The sequence below is a fragment of the Scyliorhinus torazame genome, chromosome 10 (assembly GCF_047496885.1).
Source record: "Scyliorhinus torazame isolate Kashiwa2021f chromosome 10, sScyTor2.1, whole genome shotgun sequence".
Lineage (NCBI taxonomy): Eukaryota > Metazoa > Chordata > Chondrichthyes > Carcharhiniformes > Scyliorhinidae > Scyliorhinus > Scyliorhinus torazame.
Window position 1 is genome coordinate 52,117,613 of NC_092716.1, and position 27,563 is coordinate 52,145,175.

The following is a 27,563-nucleotide window of genomic DNA, read 5'->3' on the forward strand; positions in this document are numbered from 1 at the left end:
AGTACCCATCTCCACTAAAAATCCAAGACACAATGAGGTGCTGAGAGTTATCCTGATGTTTGCTGGACTCATTAAATTGTAATCACTCAGTCTAGGCATTATCTCATTTCCTTCAGTCATTGGCAATATCCTCTTAAATTAAACTTGTACTACCATCAAGTGTAGGCAATGCTAATAATGCAGAACAAAATACTATCTAACGCAGAGGCACAGCTTATTTAGTACAATTAACATGTTGCAGATTTTAAAAAATAATTAAAACTATCCAAAATAAGCACAAGGAGAGTCACCGACAGAGTAACAGCTTCTCAACTGCACAGCATTTAGAGTCACAGAACATTACAGCACAGAAGGAGGCTATTCAGCTCATCAAGTCGGCACACTAGCTCTTTTGAAGAGCAATCCAGTTAGTCCCACCACTTGCACTTTCCCATATTCCTGTAATTTCTTTCAATCAGCAAAGAATTTTATTTGGAGACACACCTTTCATCTGTGGCTTAATAACTCGATTATGGTCTGTCCAAAAAACATTAATGTAAGTTCCTCCAGTTCCACAACCCTTCTAGGTCATCTAGCTTCTCCAATTCTAGTCTCTTGCGCATCCTATTTTTTTCTTACCACTGGCCACTGTGCCTTCAGCTGCTTGGACCCCAACTCCAGAATTCCCTCACAAAACCGCTTCATCTTTTTCTCCTCCTTAAGGAGCTCCTCACACCCACTTAATTTGCCAAATTTTCGGTCGCCTGTCCTAATATTGGTGGCTCATATCAAACGTGGTTAGATAATTGCTCCTGTAGCTTACTATGTTAAAGTCACTATAGAAATGAGATATAATTCTAAACACTAGCTTCAATTTTCTGCTGCACAAAATGGTCTCAAACTTAGAAGTAATTACAGCACAGAAGGAGGCTATTCAGCTCATCAAGTCGGCACACTAGCTCTTTTAAAGAGCAATCCAGTTAGTCCCGTAAATCCAGTAAATCAGCTATGCTACAGTGCTGAAATTCTAGTACAGGGAAATCTGTACTCACTCAGCTGCCTTCACACTGTTCATCTCTCCCAACTCATGCTGTCATAGATGCCAACAATCACACTCTTAAACACTAATTTACTCCAGATCTAGTATTTTTGGTTGGATACAGCTGTTACTTAGCTTAAATAATTAACTCCATGACTGCACAAATATATTAGTATAATCTGTGGTAGATCCAGCCTGGCTACATCCTGGATGGAAATGTCAAATCACAGTAGCAAAAAGACGGTGCAAATGTTTGGAATGATCACCTGCCATTGGCTCAGTAAAAACAGGCCAGGCATTGCACAATGCTGTCATTCAAAGATCCAGACAGAGCAGCATACAATGTCTGTAGCAAAAGGAAAGGAATGAAATTATTTCAACCAAGCTTCTAGGAGTGTATAAAGAACAAAAAAAAGTACAGCACAGGAACAGGCCCTTCGGCCCTCCAAGCCTGTGCCGACCATGCTGCCTGTCTAAACTAAAATCTTCTACACTTCCTGGGTCCGTATCCCTCTATTCCCATCCTATTCATGTATTTGTCAAGATGCCCCTTAAATGTCACTATGTAATCCTGTGTACGCCAAGATGAACAGCAAGGACCAATGAAAGAACAAATTTTAGCATCATGCCCATTTCTCAACTGCTTTTTACTCAGACATTTTCGATTTTGCACTAGTTCCTTAGTTACAGCGACTAACATTTTAATCCGGGATGTAGCTAGATTGGGCCCACCCTGGATACTAAAATGTTTGTGCAGAGGCTTAGGGATAGCAGAGGTGTGTGTTTAAACTAAGTAACAGCTGTACCCAACCAAAAATGCACCAAACTGCAAGGTAAACAACATGTACCAGAGAAGGCAACCACTAAAAAGAGCTTTGCAACAGCTGCCTTTGTTCCATATAAATTTCCAAAAATTCTAATAAGTAACCAATAGCATGTGCCATGCCAATAAACCCCATCTTAAAAATTATTCTCAAGGGATTTTTAGCAGAAATATTGCAAAAGGTGCTTTTAAAAATTGGAAAATTTAATCTCATGCCAAATTATCATTAATAAATAGACAAACTGATGTACTTCATCACCTCTGAGCTCCAAAGACATAGGGAGGAGATGAAAAAGTCCTCCTGGCAGCTGTTGAGGCGGCAGTGGAGGCCACGTTGGCCCCCATTAGGGAGGGAATGGACAATATGGAGCAGAGGCTAGAAGCCCACGTAACGATGACATGGGACCCCGTAAAAGCCGCCACGGGCTAAGGGGACCGAATCGCAGCATGCTCTAACCTGCCAAACTATGGGTCACATACCAGGGTAAAGAATGGGTGGCACGGTAGCACAGCGGTTAGCACAGTTGCTTCACAGCTCCACGGTCCCAGGTTCGATTCCCGCCTTGGGTCACTGTCTGTGCGGAGTCTGCACGTTCTCCGTGTCTGCGTGGATATCCTTCGGGCGCTCCGGTTTCCTCCCACAGTCCAAAGATGTGCAGGTTAGGTGGATTGGCCATGCTAAATTGCCCTTAGTGCCCAAAAAGGGGTGGGGTTACTGGGTTACGGAGATAGGGTGGAGGTGTCAGCTTAGGTAGGGTTCTCTTTCCAGGGGCCGGTGCAGACCTGATGGGTCGAATGGCCTCCTTCTGCACTGTAGATTCTATGATTCTAAGAACACTACTTGGTTTGTCCAGAAACATGGACTGGGCAACCACCGATAAAGATAAATGGCCAGAACACCGGCTGCAAGAATTCAAGAGGAGCAAGGCGACCGCAGGCAGAGGTGCGGAGGAAGGGGGAAGAAGAGGTAGATGGGGGTTAAATGGGGGAATCCGACTGTTAGGGGAGTCTGGCAGAGGGAAAGGGGAAAATAGAACTTAAGGGGAAACAACAGGCGAAAGGGGGGGGGGGGTCAGGGGAGGTAGAGAAGGGAATAAAGCCAAAGGGGGAGGGGGCGGGAAAGAGGGTAGAGCGCTGGTCACATCAGACAACACGTGGAGATGGCAAAATTGAAGACATAGTCGGCAGCCATTTTGAATGACCCATGAGCAAGGGCAAGCCCGGATGAACAGGGCCAGGTCCACAGGGTGAGGGCAGCTGACCCCACAGGAGGTGGAAGGGGCTCCAGTAGTGTTGGTAAATATATAAGCCCCAAACTGGGACGACGCAGAATTCGTCAAGAAAACGGCCAAAATCCCGGACCTCGACACCCACCGACTTAACATGAGAGAACTTTAACTGCATAAAGGACCCAACAGTGAACAGATCTAACCCCAGGACAGGAACCTTGTCACGAGAATTGAATGCTTTGAAACAGGAGGGGAGGGAGGGGGGTAGATCCGTGGAGCTTCAATCACCCAGGAGAAAAATAATTCTCCTTCTCCCACATGCACAAGGCCTACTCGCATATAGATTTTTTTGTCCTGGGGAAAAGGGTGCCTCCAGGGGTAACAAAGAAGGAATACTCCTCGATTGTAATCTCCACCACGCGCCACATTACATGGATGTGAGGTTGGAGAAGGGCTGGGCCCAATGCCCCCATGGAGGCTGGATGCAGCTCTCCTCACCGATAAGGAATTCTGTACAAAGATATCCCAAGCCATCGACGTTTATGCAACCTGCAACCAGAACAGTAGACCTCACCCTCCACATTCTGTGAGGCTTGGATAGAAGCACGGTTAATTTGGATCACTGTAGCCAAGATGTTGTCGGGCCCATAGCCTTTGCTGTCTCCAGTGCACTCAGCTCGTTCTTGGCAAGGTATATGGGAGTTAAATTGGCTTAAGATTGCATCCGCAAAGGTGGGGGGCCTCAGGAGTGGACCAATAAATATCTGTAGAAATTATGCCTTTGAAATGATTGAATAGCTTTGTTTTTTGCTTGAAATCACCCGTTCTATCTTTTGTAAGGGCCTGTTGATTCACTTATTTCCCATTTATTTTATTTTGCCATTATCATTTTTGATCCATGGATATTTAGTGTACATATATGCCTGTAAGTCGAATAGAAAAGTGAGGAACTGAAAAGTTACAAAATAGTACACTGTGCTAGCTCTCCAACAGCAGAACTCAGACCTTATTCTGCCTGGCAACAGGTAGTGATTGGGTCCTATTCATGTGGGATGATTGTCAGAGAACCAAGGAAAAGACAGTTGGGTCCTGGATGCTCAAAGAAAAAGCTGTGAGTCTCTCTCTCTCCAAAAAAGCTGCATAGTTGCTGTATTTCTGAGCCTACAGAGAACTTGGATGAATCTACAGTGAAAACCATTACAGATTGAAAGCAGAAATTTCGAACTGAAAGCAGAGACTGAAGGAAGCTGTGCTAGAAGACAACCATCTGAAGCAAAGACTCCTATCCTTTTACTTTCATTGCCAGGGCGGCACAGTAGTTAGCACGGCTATCTCACTGGCCCCGAATGTCCATGTGGATGTTTGCACACTTTCCCAGTGTCTGCATGGGTCTCACCCCCACAGCCCAAAGATGTGCAGGGTAGGTGGATTGGCCACGCTAAATTGCCCCTTAATTGGAAAAAATGATTTGGGGACTCTAAATTTTTTTTTAAAAGTTGCCATTTTAGTCGACTCCTTCGGCTTTTTGCTGTTTCACCTTGATTTTTTAATTTACATTTATTACTACCTCTGGAACCCAGGTTAAATACCAGCCCCGGGTGACTGTCTGTGTGGAGTTTGCACTTTCTCCCAGTGTCTGCGTGGGTTTCCTCCGGGTTCTCCAGTTTCTTCTCAAGTCCAAAGATGTGCAGATTAGGTGGATTGGCCATGCTAAATTGCCACTTAGTGTCCAAGGATGTGTAGGTTAGGTAGGGTTACGGGGATAGAGCGGGGGGAGTGGGCCTGGGTTGGGTGTTCTTTCAGAGGGTGGTTGGGGACTCAATGTGCTGAATGGCCTCCTTCTGCACTCTAGGGATTTTATAATCATTATCTTTACACCCCTCTTTTCCCCTCAGTGTTTCTTTGTCCATCTTGTGTGTGTGTGTTTCAAGGTTGGTAGGCGAGTTAAACAGGGGGAGTTAGGAATTAGATAATAGTTAACCAGTTGTATTTGCTGCATATTTAATTACAGTTATTGTTATTAATACATTAATTGTGTTTAAATCTACAAACCTGGCGACCCTATTTATTGTGCAGCCAAGGGACAAAGACTTTGGGCGCTTTTCTAAGAATTATTTGTTAATTTCAATTGTGTTATGACTCGGGGTCAAGTGGGGTAGAATTGACCGCACACTAGCCCAGGGGGTCGTGACACTTAAGATTTTTCCGGATGCATATTCAAATCTTAATAAAGGCTCCTGCAATTTGTTAAACCTCAACAAATTTGTTTTGGCAACATTCTGGACAAGGGAATTGGGGGTCAGAAGAAATAAAGTGGGGGAAAAGAGAAGGGAAAGGACGGGAATGGCCGAAAGAGAAGAAAGGGAGCAGGTAAGGAGAAGAGGAAAGACAAGGAAGTGGGTAAGGAATACAAAACCAAATGCAACAAAAAAGGTATTAAAGGCCAAGGGCAGGAGTCTCCATTGGCTGATGCCGAAATCACGAAACATGATTGGGCGGAGAATAGGTTCCGACACTAAAATCGTGGCGGGCATCAATTTGACGCCAAATCGCTATTCTTCATCACCTCGAAGCAAGTGTCAATGCGGTCCGGAACGCATGTACAGTAGACACAGTTTGCATATCATTAGCAGGATTGACATATTCTCCGGGGCCTCTGCCATGCTCCTCCTCTGATGGGCTGAGTTCCTGACAGCGCGGTTCATCTGTGCTTTAAAAAATCATGACACCAATGTTGTGGATGCTGAGGGAGAGGGAGTACGGACACTATCCAACATTACCATGGTAGCTGACAAATGTGCCGCTGGCGGGGGGCTTCTGCCAGGGCCGGCGGGGGGTAGCGGCAGTTGGCCAGGAGGTGGGCTGTGGGGTCAGGGTGGACGGACACGGAACACCATTGCCGCAGCCGGAAAAGCAGCCATGCAGCTGCACCCGCTGCTGACAGCCTATTGCGAACTTAGGGCCATAGGTGTCTCCCCCAGGCCACCCCACTAGGTGCCCTCTGGCCCCAGCCGACCCATCAGCTGTATAGGTGCGCTTCAACACAACGAATGCCATCTTGTTGGCTGGAATGGTGTGTGTGTGAGGATTGTAATGTGTAGACCTCCGGGTGCGGCAATGACCAGCTGAGTCACACGTTTCGGCACCTCCCGTTGGAACGGACTTTTGGGCTCTTAATAGGAGCCCCAATGGCAATTTAAACGGCCAAAAACACTGTGCGGTAAACCAGAAGGGAATCCCCCCGGACACGCATGGAAAAAGGAGAGGATAGCGGCCGGATTGCAGAAGATCCGCTGGAGCAGCGGCAAGGAAGGGAAGCTCGAAGCAAGATGGCGTCGGAAGGTGGCCGTTTGTTATGGGGCCCGGAGCAACAAGAGTTCCTGCGGCGCTGTGTGGAAGAGCTGAAGAAGGAGTTGAAGAAGGAAGTGTTGGCCCCGATATTACAGGCGATTGAAGGGCGAAAGGAGGAGCAGAGGACCCAGGAGCTGGAGCTTCGGGTCGTGAAGGCAAAGACTGCTGAAACCGAAGATGAAATACAGGGCCTGGTGGTGAAGGCAGAGACGCACGAGGCACAGCACAAAAGGTGTGTGGAGAGGTTGGAAGCACTGGAGAATAATTCGAGGAGGAAGAATTTAAGAGTCCTGGGTCTTCCCGAAGGCGCAGAAGGGGCGGACGTCGGGACATATGTGAGCACGATGCTTCACTCACTAATGGGATCGGAGGCCCCGACGGGCCCTTTGGAGGTGGAGGGAGCCTATCGAGTTCTGGCGCGAAGACCAAAGGCTGGAGAAATACCTCGAGCTATAGTGGTGAGGTTTCTCCGCTACAATGACAGAGAGACGGTCCTCAGATGGGCGAAGAAAACTCGGAGCTGTAGGTGGGAGAATGCGGTGATCCGCGTATACCAGGATTGGAGTGCGGAGGTGGCGAGAAGGAGGGCAAGTTTCAATCGGGCTAAGGCGGTGCTTCACAAAAAGAAGGTTCAATTTGGAATGTTGCAACCGGCAACTGTGGGTCACACACCAAGGGAAGCACCACTACTTTGAAACGGCAGAAGAGGCGTGGACATTCATTGTGGACGAGAAGCTGGAATAGTCTGGCAAGAGGAAGAGCTTCTGGGACAAAGTGGTGGGGTGATTATGTGGGCGAGGAAGGGGAAGGGGATGATTTTTCAATTTGTTAATTCTGTGATCCTGTAACTTTTCTCTCTTCCCCATGTTGGGGGGGGGGGGGGAGAGGAAGTATGAGGAACTGTGGGCGCCGGTGGGACGGAAAGGGGAAGGAGAAGGGAAATGCGCCATTAGGGGCGGGGCCGAGTGGGAAACGGGGGCTTTGCTCCCGCGCTATGGTAATTGTGGCGGGAACAGGGACGCAGGAAGGAGGGGGCCTCGCACAGTGGGGGCCGAGGGCAAGCCGAGGTCAGCCAGAGTTCACTGACTTCTGGGAGCAACATGGGGGGTGCAACTACGCTAGAGGGGGATCTAGCGGAGGGTTAACTGGGTTGCTGCTGCTAAGGAGAAGGGGGAGCTGTTATGGGATGGAGTGGTCGAAACGGGGGGGGGGGGGGGGGGGGGGGGGGGGCACCGTCGGTGGGATATACAGGTACGTGGGAACCGGGTGAGGAGCTGGGTTAAAAAAGGGGATGGCTAGTCGACAAGGGGGGGGGGGGGGGGGAGGAGGTAAAGAGCCCCCCAACCCGGCTGATCACATGGAACGTGAGAGGGCTGAACGGGCCAATTAAAAGGGCACGGGTACTCGCACACCTAAAGAAATTAAAGGCAGATGTGGTTATGTTGCAGGAGACGCACCTGAAACTGATAGACCAGGTCAGACTACGCAAAGGATGGGTGGGGCAGGTGTTTCATTCGGGTTTAGATGTGAAGAATAGGGGGGTGGCTATCTTAGTGGGGAAACGGGTACTGTTTGAGGCAAAGACCATAGTGGTGGATAGTGGGGGTAGATATGTGATGGTGAGTGGCAGATTGCAAGGGGAGGCAGTGGTTCTGGTGAACGTATACGCCCCGAACTGGGATGATGCAAATTTTATGAGGCGTATGTTGGGGCGTATCCCGGACCTGGAGGCGGGAAAGTTGGTAATGGGGGGGAGACTTCAATACGGTGCTTGATCCAGGGCTGGACCGGTCGAGGTCCAGGACCGGGAGGAGGCCGGCAGCGGCCAGGGTGCTCAAGGACTTCATGGAGCAGATGGGAGGAGTAGACCCCTGGAGATTTATTAGGCCTAGGAGTAAGGAGTTCTCATTTTTCTCCCATGTTCACAAGGTATACTCACGGATAGACTTTTTTGTCTTGGGAAGGGCACTGATTCCGAAGGTGACAGGGCCGGAGTATACGGCCATAGCCATTTCGGACCACGCTCCACATTGGGTAGACCTGGAGGTAGGAGAGGAAAAAGAACAGTACCCACTCTGGAGAATGGATATGGGCTTATTGGCGGATGAGGGGGTATGTCTAAGGGTGAGGGGGTGTATCGAAAGGTACTTGGAACTTAATGACAACGGAGAGGTTCAGGTGGGAGTGGTCTGGGAGGCGTTGAAGGCGGTGGTCAGAGGGGAACTGATATCCATAAGGGCACATAAAGGGAAGCAAGAGGGTAAATAAAGGGAGCGATTGTTGAGAGAACTTCTGAGGGTGGACAGGCAATATGCAGAGGCACCGGAGGAGGGACTGTACAGGGAAAGACAAAGGTTACATGTGGAATTTGACCTGCTGACCACAGGTAAGGCAGAGGCACAGTGGAGGGCGGCACAGGGTGTACAGTATGAGTATGGAGAGAAGGTGAGTCGGCTACTGGCCCACCAATTGAGGAAGAGGGGAGCGGCGAGGGAGATAGGTGGGGTGAGAGATGAGGAGGGAGAGATGGAACGGGGAGCGGAGAGAGTGAACGGGGTGTTCAAGGCATTCTATGAGAGGTTATATAAGGCTCAGCCCTCGGAAGGGAAGGAGGGAATGATGTGTTTCCTGGATCAGCTGGAATTCCCGAAGGTGGAGGAGCAGGAGAGGGCGGGACTGGGAGCACAGATTGAGATGGAGGAGGTGGTAAAGGGATTGGGAGCAGCAGGCGGGGAAGGCCCCGGGACCGGATGGATTCCCGGTGGAATTTTATAGGAAATATATGGACCTACTGGCCCTGCTTTTGACGAGAACCTTTAATGAGGCCAGGGAAAGGGGGAAGTTGCCCCCGACTATGTCGGAGGCGACGATATCGCTACTTTTGAAGAAGGAAAAAGACCCGCTGCAGTGTGGGTCCTACAGGCCCATTTCCCTTTTAAACGTAGATGCTAAGCTCCTGGCCAAGGTGATGGCGACGAGGATAGAGGACTGTGTCCCGGGGGTGGTCCACGAGGATCAAACTGGGTTCGTTAAGGGGAGACAGCCGAACACGAACATACGGAGGCTGCTAGGGGTGATGATGATGCCCCTACCAGAGGGGGAGGCGGAGATAATGGTGGCGATGGACGCCGAGAAAGCATTCGACAGAGTGGAGTGGGACTATCTGTGGGAAGTGTTGAGGAGATTTGGTTTTGGAGAAGGGTTTATTGGATGGGTACAGCTGCTATATAGGGCCCCGGTGGCAAGTGTGGTCACGAACAGGCAGAGGTCTGACTACTTCCGTCTTTATAGAGGGACGAGGCAGGGGTGTCCCCCGTCTCCGTTACTGTTTGCATTGGCAATTGAGCCCCTGGCCATAGCACTGAGGGGCTCCAGGAGTGGAGGGGAGTACTCAGGGGAGGAGAAGAACACCGGGTATCATTGTATGCAGATGATTTATTGCTGTATGTTGAGGACCCAGTGGAGGGGATGCCTGAGATAATGCAGACACTCAGGGAGTTTGGGGAACTCTCAGGGTACAAATTGAATACGGGGAAGAGTGAGTTGTTTGTGGTGCATCCGGGGGAGCAGAGCAGGGGAATAGATGATTTACCGCTGAGGAAGGTAACAAGAGATTTCCGGTACTTAGGGATTCAGATAGCCAGGAGTTGGGGAACCTTACATAGGCTTAATCTAACACGATTGGTGGAACAGATGGAGGAGGATTTTAAGAGATGGGACATGGTGCCCCTGTCACTGGTGGGTAGGGTGCAGGCGGTCAAAATGGTAGTCCTCCCGAGATTCCTTTTTGTGTTTCAGTGCCTCCCGGTGATGGTCACGAAGGCTTTTTTCATGAAAATCGAGAAAGTGTCATGAGTTTTGTGTGGGCTGGGAAGACCCCGAGAGTGAGGAGGGGGTTTTTGCAGCGTAGCCGGGATAGGGGGGGGACTGGCACTACCGAGCTTAAGTGAGTACTACTGGGCCGCCAATATCTCAATGGTGTGTAAGTGGATGGGAGAAGGGGAGGGAGCGGCGTGGAAGAGACTGGAGATGGCGTCCTGCAAAGGAACCAGCCTACAAGCACTGGCGACGGCGCCGTTGCCGTTCTCCCCGAAGAAATACACCACAAGTCCAGTGGTGGTGGCAACACTGAAAATTTGGGGGCAGTGGAGACGGCATAGGGGAAGGACGGGAGCCTCGGTGCGGTCCCCGATAAGAAATCATAGGTTTGTCCCGGGGAGAATAGATGGGGGATTTGGAGCATGGCAGAGAGCTGGGATTGTGCAACTGAGAGATCTGTTCTTAGACGGGACGTTTGCGAGTCTGGGAGCGCTGACGGAAAAATATGGGTTGCCCCAAGGAAATGCATTTCGGTACATGCAACTGAGGGCTTTTGCGAGGCAACAGGTGAGGGAATTCCCGCAGCTCCCGACGCAGGAGATTCAGGATAGAGTGATCTCAGGGACATGGGTGGGGGATGGTAGGGTGTCGGATATATACAGGGAAATGAGGGACGAGGGGGAGATCATGGTGGATGAGCTGAAGGGAAAATGGGAAGAAGAGCTGGGGGAAGAGATTGAAGAGGGTCTGTGGGCAGATGCCCTACGTAGGGTAAACTCTTCGTCCTCGTGCGCCAGGCTAAGCCTGATACAATTCAAGGTTTTGCACAGGGCGCATATGACCGGAGCAAGGCTCAGTAAATTTTTTGGGGTAGAGGATAGGTGTGGGAGATGCTCGAGAAGCCCAGCAAACCACACCCACATGTTTTGGTCATGCCCGGCACTGCAGGGATTTTGGGTGGGGGTGGCAAATGTGCTTTCGAAGGTGGTGGGGGTCCGGGTCGAGCCAAGCTGGAGGTTGGCTATATTTGGGGTTGCAGAAGAGCCGGGAGTGCAGGAGGCGAGAGAGACTGATGTTTTGGCCTTTGCGTCCCTAGTAGCCCGACGAAGGATATTGCTTATGTGGAAGGAAGCCAAACCCCCGGGCGTGGAGACCTGGATAAACGACATGGCAGGGTTTATAAAACTAGAACGGATAAAGTTCGCACTAAGGGGTTCGGCTCAAGGGTTCACCAGGCGGTGGCAACCGTTCATTAACTACCTCGCGGAACGATAAAGGAAATGGGAAGGTAACAGCAGCAACCCAGGGGGGGAGGGGGGGGGGGGGGAGGGGGGGGGGGGGGGGCTTGGGTGGGTCCTCAGGGGTGTCCTTGTATAGATATTTGTACTTGTTTATGTATATTGGATTGTTTGATTTTATTATCTGGGAGAGTTATTATTTTTGTTATGGCAGTTGCCATTTAGTTTATATATTATTTATTGATTTGTTAAAAACGGTCACTGTTATTTATATTATTTTATTGTTGTTAAAAGGGAAAAATCTTTGTATTGTTTTGTTTGGCCGAAAAATTTGAATAAAATATATATTTTTTAAAAAAGGATTGTAATGTGTATACGCGGCTGCAGCTTGACAGCCTCCCAGGTGGCAATTACAGACCCGGCGAATCTCCCACCGTTTTTCATTGGAATTGAATGTGTTCCATGTGGCGCTGGTGCTAGCCCTTCCATTGTCGTTGAATTGGTCCAGCCAGTTTTGCTGTCGTGAAAGTCCACAAATTGAGAGTCAGCGCCAACACTTAGTCTCAGAAACGGAGAACCTCGCCCCAAATATGTAATTTGGGCACAATGAAAATATGATCATTTTTGTTGCCATCCTGTGGCACATTTGATCAACTTCATGCAACAGACCCTGAATTTTAATTTTTAAAAAATAATATTTAATTAAGGTATTTGAAAATTTTTATACCAGTAACTAAAACAATGACATCAACATGGTAAAATAAACATTTCCCTCCCCAGCCCAATCTTCACACACCTCAACTAAACAACAATCCGCCCCCCCCTCTTGGAATACTTCATCTGCTGACATTTTTAATTTTCCTCGAGAAAGTCGACGAACGGCTGCCACCTCCGGGTGAACCCTAACATTGACCCTCTTAAGGCAAACTTTATTTTCTCGAGACTGAGAAACCCAGCCATGTCACTAACCCAGGTCTGTACGCTCGGGGGCTTCGAGTCCCTCCACATTAATCTTAGAGTCCCTCCACATTTATAAGATCAGTCTCTGGGCTACCAGGGAGGCAAAGGCCAGGACGTTGGCCTCTTTCGCCCCCTGAACTCCCGGATCTTCCGACACTCCAAAGGTCGCTACCTCCGGACTCGGCACCACTCGTGTTTTTAGCACCGTGGACATTGCCTTGGCAAAACCCTGCCAAAACCCTCTAAGCTTTGGGCATGCCCAGAACATGTGGGCATGATTTGCTGGGCTTCCCGCGCACCTCGCACACCTATCCTCTACCCCGAAAAACTTGCTCATCCTAGCCACTGTCATGTGTACCCGGTGGACTACCTTAAATTGTATCAGACGAAGCCTGGCACATGATGAGGATGTATTAACCCTGCTTAGGGCATCTGCCCATAGACCCGCCTCTGTCTCTCCTCCTAGCTCGTCCTCCCACTTGCCCTTAAGCTCCTCCATCGGAGTTTCCTCCGCCTCTGAAAGCTCCTGGTAAATATCCAAAACCTTCCCCTCTCCCACCCAGGTACTGGAAACTACTCTATCCTCTTTCCCCCGTGGCGGCAGCAGCGGAAAGGCCAGCACCTGTTTTCTCAGGAAGTCGCGCACCTACAAATACCCAAAACCATTCCCTGCTGGCAATTTAAATGTATTCTCCAAAGCTTTCAAGCTGGGGAAGCTCCCATCTAAAAATAGATCCCCCATCCTTCTAATTCCTGCCCTCTGCCAACTCCGGAACCCGCCATCTAGCTTACCCAGTACAAACCTGTGGTTGTTATAAATCGGGGTCCAAATCGATGCTCCCCCCACTCTCTTATATCTCCTCCACTGCCCCCAGATCCTCAGAGCCGCCACTACTACCGGACTTGTGGAGTATCGGGCCGGCGAGAACAGCAGAGGTGCCGTTACCAATGCTCCCAGACTGGTGTCTTTACATGATGCCGTCTCCATCCACTCCCATGCCGACGCCTCCCCCACTACCCACTTCCTGATCATGGCTATATTAGCCGGCCAGTAGTAATTGCAGAAGTTCGACAGCGCCAACCCACCCTCCCCCCGACTGCGCTCCAGCAACACTTACTTCACTCGCGGGGTTTTACTTACCCACACAAAGCCCCAAATAATCTTATTCACCCGCTTGAAAAAGGCCTTGGGGATGAAGAGGGAGAGGCACTGAAAGACAAACAGAAATCTGGGGAGGACCGTCATTTTCACGGTCTGTACCCTTCCCGCCAGTGATAGCGGAAGCATGTCCCATCTCTTAAAGTCCCCTTCCATTTGTTCTACCAACCGGGATAGGTTTAACTTGTGTAGTACCACCCATTTCCCGACCACCTGGATTCCCAGATATCGAAAGCTCTTCCTTACCATTCTAAGCGGCAGCTCGCCCAGTCTCTTCTCCTGCCCTCTTGCCTGGATCGCAAACATCTCGCTTTTCCCCATGTTCAATTTATACCCCAAAAAATTGCCAAATTCCCCCAAGGTTCACATTACTTCCCCCATCCCCTCCAATGGGTCCGAAATGTACAAGAGCACGTCATCGCCGTAGAGCGAGACCCCGGTGCCCCCTCCCCCCCCCCCCCCCCCCGAACCAGCCCTTTCCAGTTCCTAGAGGCTCTTAACGCCATGGCCAATGGCTCTATGGCCAGAGCAAACAGTAACGGGAGAGGGGGCAGCCTTGCCTCGTCCCTCGGTGTAGTTCAAAATATCCCGACCTCAGCCGGTTCGTACGCACACTCGCTACTGGTGCCTGATAGAGCAACCGCACCCAGTCAATAAAGGCCTCACCAAACCCAAACCTTCCCAGCGCCTCCCACAGGTAATTCCACTTCACTCGATCAAAAGTCTTCTCCGCATCCATCGCTATCATATCCTCCGCCTCCTCTCCTGCTGAGGACATCATAAGAACATTTAGAAGCCTTTGAATATTGGCCTAGAGTTGCCCTCCCTTAACAAATCCGGTCTGGTCTTCCCCTATCACCCCCAGGACACAGCCCTCTACCCTTGTGGCCAGTATCTTAGCCAGCAGTTTGGCATCCACATTCAGTCAAGAAATCGGCCTGTATGACCCACATTGCTCCGGCTCCTTCTCCCGTTTCAAGATCAATGAAATCGAGGCCTGCGACATTGTTGGGTGAGGACTCCCTTCTCTCTTGCTTCGTTAAATGTCCTCACCAGCAGTGGGCTCAATATCTCTGAAACTTCTTATAGAATTCCACCGGTAGCTGTCAGGCCCCGGGACCTTGCCCGACTGCATGCCCTCCAGCCCCTTGATTATTTCCTCAATCTCAATTGGGGCTCCCAGCTCCTCCACCAGGTCCTCCTCCACCCTCGGGAACCTCAACTGATCCAGAAATTGCCTCATCCCCTCCACCCCAGCCGGGGGTTCCGACTCATATAATTTGCTATAAAAGTCCTTAAACACCTCGTTCACCCCCGCTGGGTCCAGGACAGTATTACCGTCTCTACTCTTTACTTTACCTATCTCCCAGGCCGCCTCTCTTTTCCTGAGCTGGTGCTCCAACATTCTACTTGCCTTTTCCCCGTACTCATAGATCACCCCCATTGCCTTCCTCAACTGTTCCACTGCTTTCCCTGTGGTCAACAGCCCAAACTCCACCTGTAACCTCCGCCGCTCCCTCAGTAGCCCCACATACGGGGCCTCAGAGTATCTCCTGCCACCTGGAGTATCTCCTCCACTAATCTATCCCTCTCAGCTCGTTCCACCTTTTCTTTGTGGGCCCGTATCGAGATTAATTTCCCTCTGACTACTGCCTTCAAAGCTTCCCAGACCGTCGCTGCAGAGACCTCCCCCGTATCATTTGTTTCCAGGTAGTTCTGGATGGACTTGTTAACCTGCCCACAGACCTCCTCGTCCGCCAGCAATCCCACATCTAGTCTCCACAGCGGGTGTTGCCCTCTCTCCACACTAACCCGTAGATCCACCCAGTGCGGGGCATGATCCGACACTACAATTGCCGAATACTCAGTATCCACCACCTTCGGTATTAGCGCCCTGCTCAGAACAAAAAAGTTGATGCGAGAGTATACCTTGTGGACATGTGAACAAAAGGAACACTCCTTAGTCCTCGGCCGTGCAAACCTCCATGGGTCTACTCCCCCCATCTGTTACATAAAACCCTTCTATTCCTTTGCCGCAGCCGGCCTCCTCCCTGTCCTGGATTTTGACCGGTCTAATTCCGAATCAATGACTGTGTTGAAGTCCCCTCCCATGATCAGGTTATGTGACTCTAAGTCTGGGATCTTACCTAACACCCACCTTATTAATTCCACGTCGTCCCAATTCGAAGCATATATGTTCACAAGTATCACTCGTACCCCTTCCAGCTTCCCACTCATCATTATGTACCTACCACCAGTGTCTGACACTATTCTCCCTGCCGCAAATGCCACTCGTTTGCTGATCAAGATTGCTACCCCCCTGGTCTTTGAGTCCAGTCCTGAGTGGAACACTTGGCTAACCCACCCCTTCCTCAATCTCTTCTGGTCTGTAACCTTTAGGTGTGCCTCTCGTAGCATTGCCATGTCCGCCTTCACTTCCCTCAAATGCGCGAACCCGCAAGCCCTCTTGACCGGCCCATTCAGTCCTCTCATGTTCCATGTGATCAGCCTGGAGTGGGGGCTTCCAACCCCAACCCCAACCCCCCCCCCCCCCCCCCCCCCCGGGCCAACTAGCCATCACCCTTTTTAGGCCAGCCTCGAGCTCGCGCCCTCCGCTTCCTTGAGTCCCCACTCGGGCTGTCGCTGTTCCCGACCTCCCATTTGTCCCCTAGTAACAGTTCCTCCCTCGTCAGCAAAGCAGCCCCCCCCCCCAATAGCAACAACACTAAAAACCCAATCCCCCAAGTCAAGCTCCAGTTTAACACCTGTCCACCTCCCACTTGGCTTCCGAGAGTCAGCTGACCCATGCTGACTCAATAGCTCCCGCCCCTGGCACCAAGCTGTCTATCTCCCTATTGCACTCTCCTCTCTCTCCCCCACGAATAAACATTTTAAAAGCATCACATTCCTCAGTAAACAAACAACAGAATGGAGAAACAGTGAAGAAACAATCCCTTTAGAAAAATAGTCACCAAAAAAGCAGAACTAAATTCAAAGCCCATCCCCCCTCTAACAAGGTCCCTGCAAGACAGATCAACCTTTAACCATCCACACAGCCCATCACTTCACACAGTGCTACTTAAATTTATACAGTCCAGCACCACAAATCGCTGCCGCAGTACTTCTCCAAGGCTTCAGTGTCTTTTAATTTGCCTCCAGCTTCATTTCTTTAATAAAGGTCCATACTTTGTCTGGCGTTTCAAAGTAGAAGTCCCGTTCCTCATGTGACCCCCCACCGGCGGGCTGGGTACAGCATCCCGAACTGCACTCCCTTCTTCTTAAAGAGGGTCGTTTTTGCCCAATTTAACCCAGCTCGCCTCTTGGCCAAATCCGCTCCCAGGTCCTGATAAATGCGCAACTCACAGTTCTCCCACTTGCTGCTCCGTTCTTTCTTGGCCCACCGCAAAACGTGTTCCTTGTCCATGAAATGGTGAAAACGTACCACCATGGCCCTCGGCAGTTTGTTCGCTCTGGGCTTCCTCGCGAGGGCTCTGTGCGCTCTGTCCAATTCCAGGGGCCGAGAGAATGCCCCAGCCCCCATCAACTTCTCCAATATGTTTGTCACATAGGCCCTCGCATCTGATCCCTCACTACCTTCAGGGAGGCCACCGATTCTGAGACTCTGCCTCCTGGATCTATTCTCCAGGTCCTCCAGCTTCTCCTGCATTCTTTTCTGGCGGTCGTCATCATCCCAACCTTGCTTTCCAGCACGATGATATACTCCTCGTGTTCGGACAACTTTTGTTCGACCAACCTGGATCGCTCTCCCGTGGGTTTCTGATTCTGAACCACTTGATCAATTGAAGCCTGAATCGGCGTGTCCATGGTGTCCTTCTTCAGCTTGGCGAAGCAATCCTCGAAAAACTTCACCAGCTGCTCCTTCAACCACTGTGCCGTCTCCCCGCGGCCCTTGCCCTCCGCCATGCTGTCCCGTGTTACCAGCTCTGCTTGCGTCTCCTTTATTGGACTTAGTCGTCTCACACGGCCACTTCTGGTCCAATTCTCCATACACCGAAGGGGAATTTCTCCTCACTGTCTCACTGCTTTATCCCATAAAATCCGGAAAAAAACGGGGAAAAAGGGTCCAAAAGTACGTTACAGGCGTGAGCTATCAAATGTGTGGCCTACCCCTCCATGGCCGCCACCGGAAGACAGACCCTGAATTTTAATAATAACTAATAAATAATAACTAATCCTGTATTGCTTCCCACAATCCCAAATTCAGAGAACACTGGGCATGAGAAGGATGTTTTGAGGGAAAAGGCTGTTGGGTCTTGCGCACCTCAGCAGTTTAAAAGCAGAGGTGGTCTTTCTGAAGGAGACGCACCTCCGCGTGAAGGACCCCGTTAGGCTAAGGAAGGGATGGGTGGGACAGGTTTTCCACTCGGGGTTTGGTTCAAATTTGCAGGCATGGCCATTTTGATGAGCAAGAAAATGGGGTTTGTGAGTGTGAAGGAAGTGAGGGACCTGGGGGGGAGATATGGGATGGTAAGTGGGGTATTGGAGGAGACGCCGGTGGTATTGGTGAATGTGTATTAGGACGATGTAGGTTTTATGAGGTGGTTGCTGGCAGTGATCCCGGAGTTGGCCACACCCCAGTTGATTATGGGAGGAAATTTCAATTGTGTCCTAGAGCCGAGGGTCGATAGATCGAGCCCCAGGTCAATGGGTAGGATATGAATGACAAAGGCTGGGTGGGTTTAACGGAAAAGATGGGTACAGTGGACCCGTGGTGCTTCAAGAACTCGGGGGAAGGGAGTATTCCTTTTTCTCTCATGTTTATAGGGCGCATTCAAGAATCAACTGTTTTGTGGTGAGTCGGGAGGTTTTGGTTGGGGTGGAGGGGGCAGAGTACGCGGGGATAGTAATCTTGGACCAAGCGCCCCACTGGCTGGAGGTACGGTTTAGATCAGGATGGGAGCGGAGGCTGGGGTGGAGGCTTGGTTCGGGGTTGTTGGCAGATAAAGGGTTTTGTGAAAGTGCGGCTTTGATTAAAGATTATGTATAATTGAACCAAAACGGGAAGGTGTCGGTGGCACGAAAAGCGTTGCTCCGAGGGGCTATCATCTCGCTCAAGGCACATGCGGGTAGGAAAAGGAGGGAGGAATATGATCGGTTAATGAACGAGATAGTTGAGGTAGGTAGGGAGTACTCGAGGGCGTCCACCAGGCAGGAATTCCACAGTTGGAAGAAGAGAAGAGGCAGGCGATAGAGGAGTCCTTGAGGTGGAGGGAGATATTGGACAGTATAAGGGGTATGAAGTCGAAGGCGGCCCCGGGGCCCAATGTTTACCCGGCGGAATTCGAAAAGGGTTTGAGACAAACCTAGCACTACATCTCTTAGGGGCGTTTAATGAGGTGCTGGAGAAGGGGGAGCTGCTGGAGACGATGCCACAGGCAACGATCACATTGATACCAAAGGAGGGGAAGGACCCGTTGGAATGTGAGTCGTATAGGCCCATCACTGTTCAATACGGATGTGAAAGTGCTGGCTATGTTGGTGGCAGGATGGTTGGAAGGTTGTGTCCCGGGTGTGGTTGTGGAGGATCAAACAGGTTTTGTAAAGGACGGGCAACTTTCTAGTAACATAAGGAGGCTGTTAAACGTGATCATGACCCTGTCGAGAGCCCAGGTATCGGGGGTAGTGGTGTCCATGCATACGGAGAAGGCATTTGACTGGGTGGAGTGGTGGTACCTGTTTTGAGGTCCTGGGAAGGTTTGGGTCGGGCCGTAATTTGTGGCATGGGTGCGCCTGTTATACGTGGCACCAGTGGCGAGAGTACAGACCAACGATATGGGCTCATAAAACTTTGAATTGCACAGGGGAACTAGGCAGCCGTGCCCGCTATCGCCGTTGTTCCGTTGTTGTTTGCACCAGCGATAGAGCCTCTGGCAATAGCTCTTAGAGGGTCGACAGAGTGGCAAGGGATTATGAGGAGACGAAGGTAGTGTTGTGTTATGCTGCTTCGGATAACACAGGCTGCTACTTGATGCAGTCTTAACTAAAGGATGCTCCAGACTCTGAAATGAGTTCAACGTGTCTATTGAACTATTAACACAGTTTTCAAATGAGTTTGACTCTCTGCTAATCTAGCTGCAGTAACTCAGTCTAACTGAACGAGCTTGCTCTAAGCCACGTGCTGGGGTGTGATGCTGCTGATCAACCCTGTCTAACTCTCTAGATGTCTGTCTGTGGAAAGAGGCAGGGTGTGAGGACCTCATCCCTTTTATAGTGTTTATGTCATGCCCCCTTGTGGTGATGCCACCTCGAGTGTCCTGACTGCCCATTGGTTGTGTCCTATTCTGAGTGTTCATTGGTTGCATGTTTGCATATCATGACATCTCCCTTTTTTTTTTGTTTTTCGATGTATATACATGTGAATGTGTCTGTCTAATGTGACTGACTGAGGAATACAGAACAGACCAAACAAAACAAATGCTCATAAGTCCAGTCTCTGAGGCTTGCGTCTGATCCTCGTCGACCGCCGGAGAGGTGGTGGAGGGGATGACGGTGTCTTGACAGGCGAGTGGGAGGCACAACTTGTGGCCTCGTGATTCGAGGTGTCTGGTGGTGGCAATTCGACATGTGGAAATGAAGGGGAAAGTGGTCGTGGGCAAGCAACTTTTCGCAGTGCCCTTCAATTCCTTTGCACAATGGAACCATCAGCCATACGTATGACATAGGATCTGGGCGCGGCCTGTCGAACAACGACAGCCGGAGCAGACCACCCACCATCCGGTATCTTGATCCTGACCGTGTCTGCTGGGGATAGCATGTCCAGATCGGTGGCATGTGCGTCATAGCCCTGTGTGGTAGTATGCATTAGGGGTCATGTGGGACTGTGAAGCCGTGATGTCATTGGCTGACAGATCCCGGGTCCTGGTTGGCTGTTGACCTCTAGCTCCGCCCTGAAGGCGGAGTATAAGAACCAGGAGTTCTCCCTCGCAGGCCAGTCTGTTACTGAACTGCGGGGAACAAGTCACACTTAATAAAGCCTCATCGACTTCACCTCTATTCGTCTCTCGGGAGTCTTTGTGCGCTACAATTTCGCAGTGCCCTTCAATTCCTTTGCACAATGGAACCATCAGCCATACGTATGACATAGGATCTGGGCGCGGCCTGTCGAACAACGACAGCCGGAGCAGACCACCCACCATCCGGTATCTTGATCCTGACCGTGTCTGCTGGGGATAGCATGTCCAGATCGGTGGCATGTGCGTCATAGCCCTGCTTCTGGCTGTCAGAAGCTGCCGCATCTTCTGCAGCACCAGATGGTGATCAAGGTTGGGCAGGTGTATGGCTGGAAGCGTCGTCCACAGGTCCCTGTTCATCAGGCGTTGAGCTGACGACATGCCAGTGGGCAAGGGAGTCGCCCGGTACGCAAGTAGTGCAAGGTGTATGTCGGAAGTGGAGTCCGAGGCCTTGCGGATGAGCTGCTTAACGATGTGCACTCCATTTTCGACTTTGCCATTGGACTGTGGGTAGTGCGGACTGGAGGTGACATGTCTGAAATTGTAGCTCTTGGCAAACGTGGACCATTCTCGACTGTGGAAGCACGGGCCATTGTCGCTCATGACAGTGTTCGGGATGCCATGCCGTGAGAATGTCTCTTTACACGCTTTGATGACAGTCCGTGAGGTGAGGTCTGGCAGCTTCAGCACCTCAGGATAGTTCGAAAAGTAATCGATGATTAAGATATAGTCGCGACCATTCATGTGGAATAGGTCAATGCCAACCTTGGACCATGGAGAGGTCTCTAGGTCATGTGGTTGGAGCGTCTCCTTGTTCTGCGCTGGTTGGAACTTCTGACAGGTTTCGCAGTTCAGAACCATGTCCGTGATGTCCTGGTTGATGCCGAGCCAGTGGACCGCTTGCTGGGCCCTGCGTCTGCACTTTTCTACACCCAGTTGTCCCTCATGAATCTGCCGCAGCACCATGCTCTGGAGACGTAGCGGGATGACTATCCTGTCCAGCTTGAGCAGGATACCGTCGATCAGTGTCAGGTCGTCCTTGAAGTTGTAGAATTGAGGGCATTGCCCTTTCTGCCAGCCATTATTGAGGTTGTGGATGACTCGCTGCAACAGGGGGTCTTTGGCCGTCTCTTCTCGGATGAGAACGATCTTCTCATCTGTTGCTGGGAGTGCTTGCACATAGTTGTACCTGCAATTCAATGTGTTGGATGATCTCCAGTGGTTCACTGGGTGAGTTGACGGAGCGGGACAATGTATCGCCGATGATGAGCTCCTTGCCAGGGGTGCACACCAAATTGAAATCATACCTCCGGAGTTTGAGCAGAATTCTCTGCAAACGAGGTGTCATGTCGTTCAGGTCCTTTTGGATGATGTGGACCAGAGGCCTATGATCCGTCTCAGCAGTAAATGTTGGCAAGCCATAGACATAATCATGAAATTTGAGGATGCCGGTGAGAAGATCTAAACACTCCTTCTCAATCTGCACATATCTGGTGTCATGTGGGAGTACCTTTAAAAAATGGGTGTTTATAAATGGGGGTGCATATAAATATCTGTAGTGAGAGTACCTTTAAGAAATGGGTGTTTACTACTGCAGTGATGTCAGAGAGTGGGTGGAGCTGGGCTGTGTCAGCTTTTTACTTTCGTTTTTGAGCAGGCTGTAGTGTGTGTTTTAGTTTCGTTTTCAGTGTTGGAGCTGAAGACAGACCAAGCAGGTGTACTGCTGTTCTCTCTGCCATCAAAAGACTGTCTCTTGATCATTTGGTGAATTCAGAATTATAAATGTTCTCAGTAATGAATGTAAACCTAATGTGCTTCTCGTAGAAGGTGTTTTAAGTCATATGGATGTTAAAAAGGAAAGCTTAAAGGATTACTTAGTGTTGTATTCTTTGGGGATTGTATTTGAATTATTGGTTGCTAAGATGTTCACTGTTTGTTTTAAAAAGGTTCACTTGAATTCATAGAATAAACATTGTTTTGCTTTAAAAAATACTTTTCCATTTCTGCTGTACCACACCTATAGAGTGGGCCGTGTGCTCCCCATACCCACAACCTATTAAAAGTGGTGGGTCAGGTGAGCTCCATGATATACTTTGGGGTTCTCTAAACCCTGGCCCATAACACTGGTCTCAGTGGGTGTCATTGCCCGTGACGCTTATGCTACTGGTACCCAGGATGACATAACGTTTCTTTGAAGCAACACCGCCCCAATGCCATCCTGACTCGCATCTGTGGATATCTTAGTCTCTCGGTCTGGGTCAAAGAATGCAAGGATGGGTGCAGTGGTGAGCTTGGCTTTCAGCTCCAGCCACTCTGTTCCGTGCTCCGCCTTCCACTCAGATGAATACAGGACCAAGGCCTTCGCCTCAACAGAGCCAAATGTTCCTTCGGCCAGAGGAAACTCAAGTTCCTAGGGGACCACATCTCCCGGTTGGGTGTGCGGCCGGATGCGGACAAGGTGGCAGCCATCACGGCCATGCAGAAGCCAGCGGATAAGAAGGCGGTCCTCCGATTTTTGGGCATGGTCAACTTCCTGGGGAAGTTCATCCGCAACCTCGCCTCCCATACCACAGCTCTCCGGGACATGGTCAGGAAGACGGCAGACTTCCAATGGCTTCCCGCCCACGAGCGTGAATGGGAGGAGCTTAAGACCAAGCTTACCACAGCCCCGGTACTGGCATTTTTTGATCCCACAAAGGAAACAAAAATTTCAACGGATGCCAGCCAATCCGGCATTGGGGCGGTGCTCCTGCAACGCGATGAGGCCTCATCATGGGCCCCCGTTGCATATGCGTCACGTGCCGTGACCCCCACGGAACAGCGCTACGCGCAGATCGAAAAGGAGTGCCTGGACCTGTTGACTGGGGTCGACAAATTTCATGATTACGTGTATGGCCTCCCCCAATTCACTGTCGAGACCGACCATCGCCCGCTGGTCAACATTATACAAAAAGACCTGAATGATATGACCCCTCGCCTCCAGCGCATTCTGCTTAAACTCCGGCGGTACGATTTCCAGCTCCTATACACCCCGGGCAAGGACCTGATCATAGCCGACGCTCTGTCCAGGGCAGTCAACACCCCGTGTGACCCAAAGGGGTTCGTCTGCCAGGTCGACGCCCATGTGGCCTTCACGGCCTCCAACCATGGATGAACACCTTATCCACATTCGCCGCGAGACTGCGGCTGACCCCCTACTACAGCGCGTCATGCAGTAGTCTGGCAGTAGTCGATAGTGTCCTCCTGAAGCTGGACCGCATCGTGATCCCGCACAGCATGCGCCAGCTCGTTTTGGAACAGATACACGAGGGCCATCTTGGCGTGGAGAAGTGCCAATGGAGGGCCCAAGAGGCTGTGTACTGGCCCGGCATCAATGAGGACATCGCCAACACAGTGCTCAACTGCCCCACCTGTCAGCAGTTCCAGCCGGCCAACCACGTGAGACCCTACAGCCCCATGAGTTGGTCACGTCCCCTTGGTCTAAGGTAGGCGTTGACCTGTTCCATGCGCTCGGCAGGGACTATGTTCTGATTGTAGACTATTTTTCGAACTACCCGGAAGTCGTACGCCTGCACGACATCACATCATCGGCGGTCATCCGTGCCTGCAAGGAGACCTTTGCTTGTCACGGCATCCCACTCACTGTGATGTCGGACAAGGGCCCCTGCTTCGCGAGCCAGGAATGGTCCAACTTTGCCAGCAGGTACAACTTTGTGCATGTGACATCCAGTCCCCTGCACCCCCAAAGAACAAAGAACAAAGAAATGTACAGCACAGGAACAGGTCCTTCGGCCCTCCAAGCCCGTGCCGACCATGCTGCCTGACTAAACTGCAATCTTCTACACTTCCTGGGTCCGTATCCCTCTATTCCCATCCTATTCATGTATTTGTCAAGATGCCCCTTAAATGTCACTATCGTCCCTGCTTCCACCACCTCCTCCGGTAGCGTGTTCCAGGCACCCACTACCCTCTGCGTAAAAAACTTGCCTCGTACATCTACTCTAAACCTTGCCCCTCTCACCTTAAACCTATGCCCCCTAGTAATTGACCCCTCTACCCTGGGGAAAAGCCTCTGACTATCCACTCTGTCTATGCCCCTCATAATTTTGTAGACCTCTATCAGGTCTCCCCTCAACCTCCTTCGTTCCAATCCAATGGTAAAGCGGAAAAGGGTGTCCACATTGACAAACGGCTCCTCTGCAAGGCTGCCGATGCAGGATCCGACTTCTACCTCGCCTTGCTGGCCTATCGTTCGGTCCCACTCTCCACGGGCCTGTCGCCAGCCCAGCTGCTCATGGATCGCACCCTCAGGACCACGGTGCCATCCATTCACGCTCCAGACCTTGACCACGTTCCGGTCCTTCAGTGGATGCAACAGTCTCATGCACAACACAAGGCGGCACATGATGCTCGGGCGACTGATCTCCCTGCTCTGGCGCCAGATGACAACGTCCGCATCCATCTTCCGGAGGGTGGCTGATTTGCAACTGCTGTGGTTCTTCGGCAGATGTCTCCCCGCTCGTTCCTGGTTCATCTGCCAGATGGTTCCATTCGCTGCCGCAATCGGCGTGCCCTTCGTCTTGTTCCACTCGTTACGTGATCCTCCACCGGTGCCACACCCTCCTGTTGTCCCCAACCTGGACTATGTGGAGATTCCGAATACTCTGCATCCTCCTCTCTCTGCCGTGGCCCAGCCCGTTCCTCAGCCGGTGGCTCCTGACCCACCCTTGAGGCGGTCAACCAGAATTTGTCGCCCACCTCAGAGACTTGACTTATGAGTTTTACAATGCTGGACTCTTTGATCTGTTCTGTTATCCTGTTTCATCGTTCCAGTAGTTTGTATATAATGTTCATTTCGTTGTTGGTGTGACACCCTATTTCTCTGCACCTTCCCGTGTAAATAGATTAGCCTCATGTACATAAGTCATGTAAATAACACGCACACACATAGTCACGTACATTCACTACACAATATTTATTGTCACGCATGCACATGTTCTTTATATAAAAGGGGGGATGTCATAATATACACCAGTATATTATGGTGCAGACACACACACTGATGGACATGCAGTGGGACCAATCAGCATACACAACACCGCAGCCAATCACCAGTGAGAGCACACACACTATAAAGACAGGGGACAGGCGAGTTCCCGCTCATTCTAGTAGCAGCCAGCTCGGAGCACAGAGCTCACAGCCTGCAACATAGACATTCACCATGTGCTGAGTGCATCACCTGGTTAGGACTAGGCAAGGGTCAACAGTTAAAGCTGGTATTGCATTTACCCACAGTTCAAGTATGTTAATATAGTTAACCTTATAATAAAATAGAGTTGCACTACTTCTAGTGTTGGTGACCTGTTTATGATCCAGAACACCCAACACATCAATGCCCACTCGGTAAGTGTTGTCCAGGTATTCATCATCTGGATCCGTCGCACTGCCTGGATCAGAGTCATGCATTCGGTGTTGCACACCTCTGATGCGCCATTGTCGGAATTGGGAGCACCGGCTCCTGACTGGTGGTGCAGATCTGCACAGTGGTTTGTTTTCCCACAGTTTAAACAGCGTTTGCCTCTTGCAGGGCAGTTTTTTTAAAAATGGGCGGTGCCGCAGTTCGCAAACATCATGACGTCGGCATCGCGGTGCGGTTCTCGGCCGTTTCGTGTTCCCGATCGCATTGCGCATGCGTCGGGCCCCGGGAAGAGCGCGCGAAATGGCCGCTTTCGTCAATGTGGAGGCGCTGCATCCTGAACACTTTCCACCTCGTGGGAGGCTTGTTTTTCACTTTCTGCTGTTTTGTACTGTGGATAGCGATTTTTAGAGTGCTCATGCACAGTACACGTTTCAATCGCGACTGGCGGGGTCATGTGCTTGATTTTCAACAATTGCTCTCGCAGAGGATCAGAGTGGATTCCAAAAACGATTTGGTCTCTGATCATGGAGTCAGTGATATCATCGAAGTTGCAGGATCGCGCTAGTTAGTTAGATAGGAGGTGAAGGATTAGTCTTTACCTTGCATCCTCTGCTTGAAGATGTAGCGCTCGAAGATTTTGTTGGTGTCCACCTCGAAGTGGCTGTCGAATTTGTCCAGGATGGTTTGGTACTTTGTTTTGTCCTGCCCTTCAGAAAAGTGAAAGGAGTTGAAGATCTCTATCGCATGGTCACCCGCAGTGGTGAGTAGAAGAGCTATCTTCTGAGCATCGGTCACGCCATTGAGATCAGATGCTTCCACGTATAGTTGAAATTTCTGCTTGAATGATCGCCAGTTTGAACTAAGATTGCCGGTGGTCCTGAGCTGATGAGGAGCCTGAATCTTGTCTTTTGTGCCTGTGTGCAGTAACTGGTTGTCACAGATCTTGCTGAGTTGAACTAAATAGATTGAACAGTCACTCCTGGTATCATGTTGTGTTATGCTGCTTCGGATAACACCGGCTGCTACTTGATGCAGTCTTAACTAAAGGATGCTCCAGACTCTGAAATGAGTTCAACGTGTTTGTTGAACTATGAACACAGTTCTCAAATGAATTTGACTCTCTGCTAATCTAACTGTAGTAACTCAGTCTAACTGTACCAGCTTGCTCTAAGCCACGTGCTGGGGTGTGATGCTGCTGATCAACGCTGTCTAACTCACTAGATGTCTACCTATGGAAAGAGGCAGGGTGTGAGTGCCTCATCCCTTTTATGGTGTTTATGTCATGCCCCTTGTGGTGATGCCACCTCTGAGTGTCCTGACTGCCCAATGGTTGTGTCCTATTCTGAGTGTTCATTGGTTGCATGTTTGCATATCATGACAGGTAGCATCAGGTGTCACTATATGCAGACGACCTTGTATGTTTTGGACCCACTGGAGAGCATGGAGAGGTTCATGGCCCTGTGGGGAAGTTTGGGCTGTTCTCGGGATATAAGCTAAACATAGGGAAAAATGAAGTGTTCCCAGTGAACGAGCTGGGTTGACGAGCCAACCTCGGGAGGTTGCCATTTAAGGTAGC

General features: G+C 50.5%; 1 protein-coding gene across 3 annotated transcripts in view; it reads right to left on the minus strand.

Moving 5' to 3' along the window:
* dpy19l3 (dpy-19 like C-mannosyltransferase 3) overlaps positions 1–27,563 on the minus strand; it is a 162,316-nt gene that overhangs the window by 120,266 nt on the left and 14,487 nt on the right. The gene's annotated exons all lie outside the window — the stretch shown is intronic.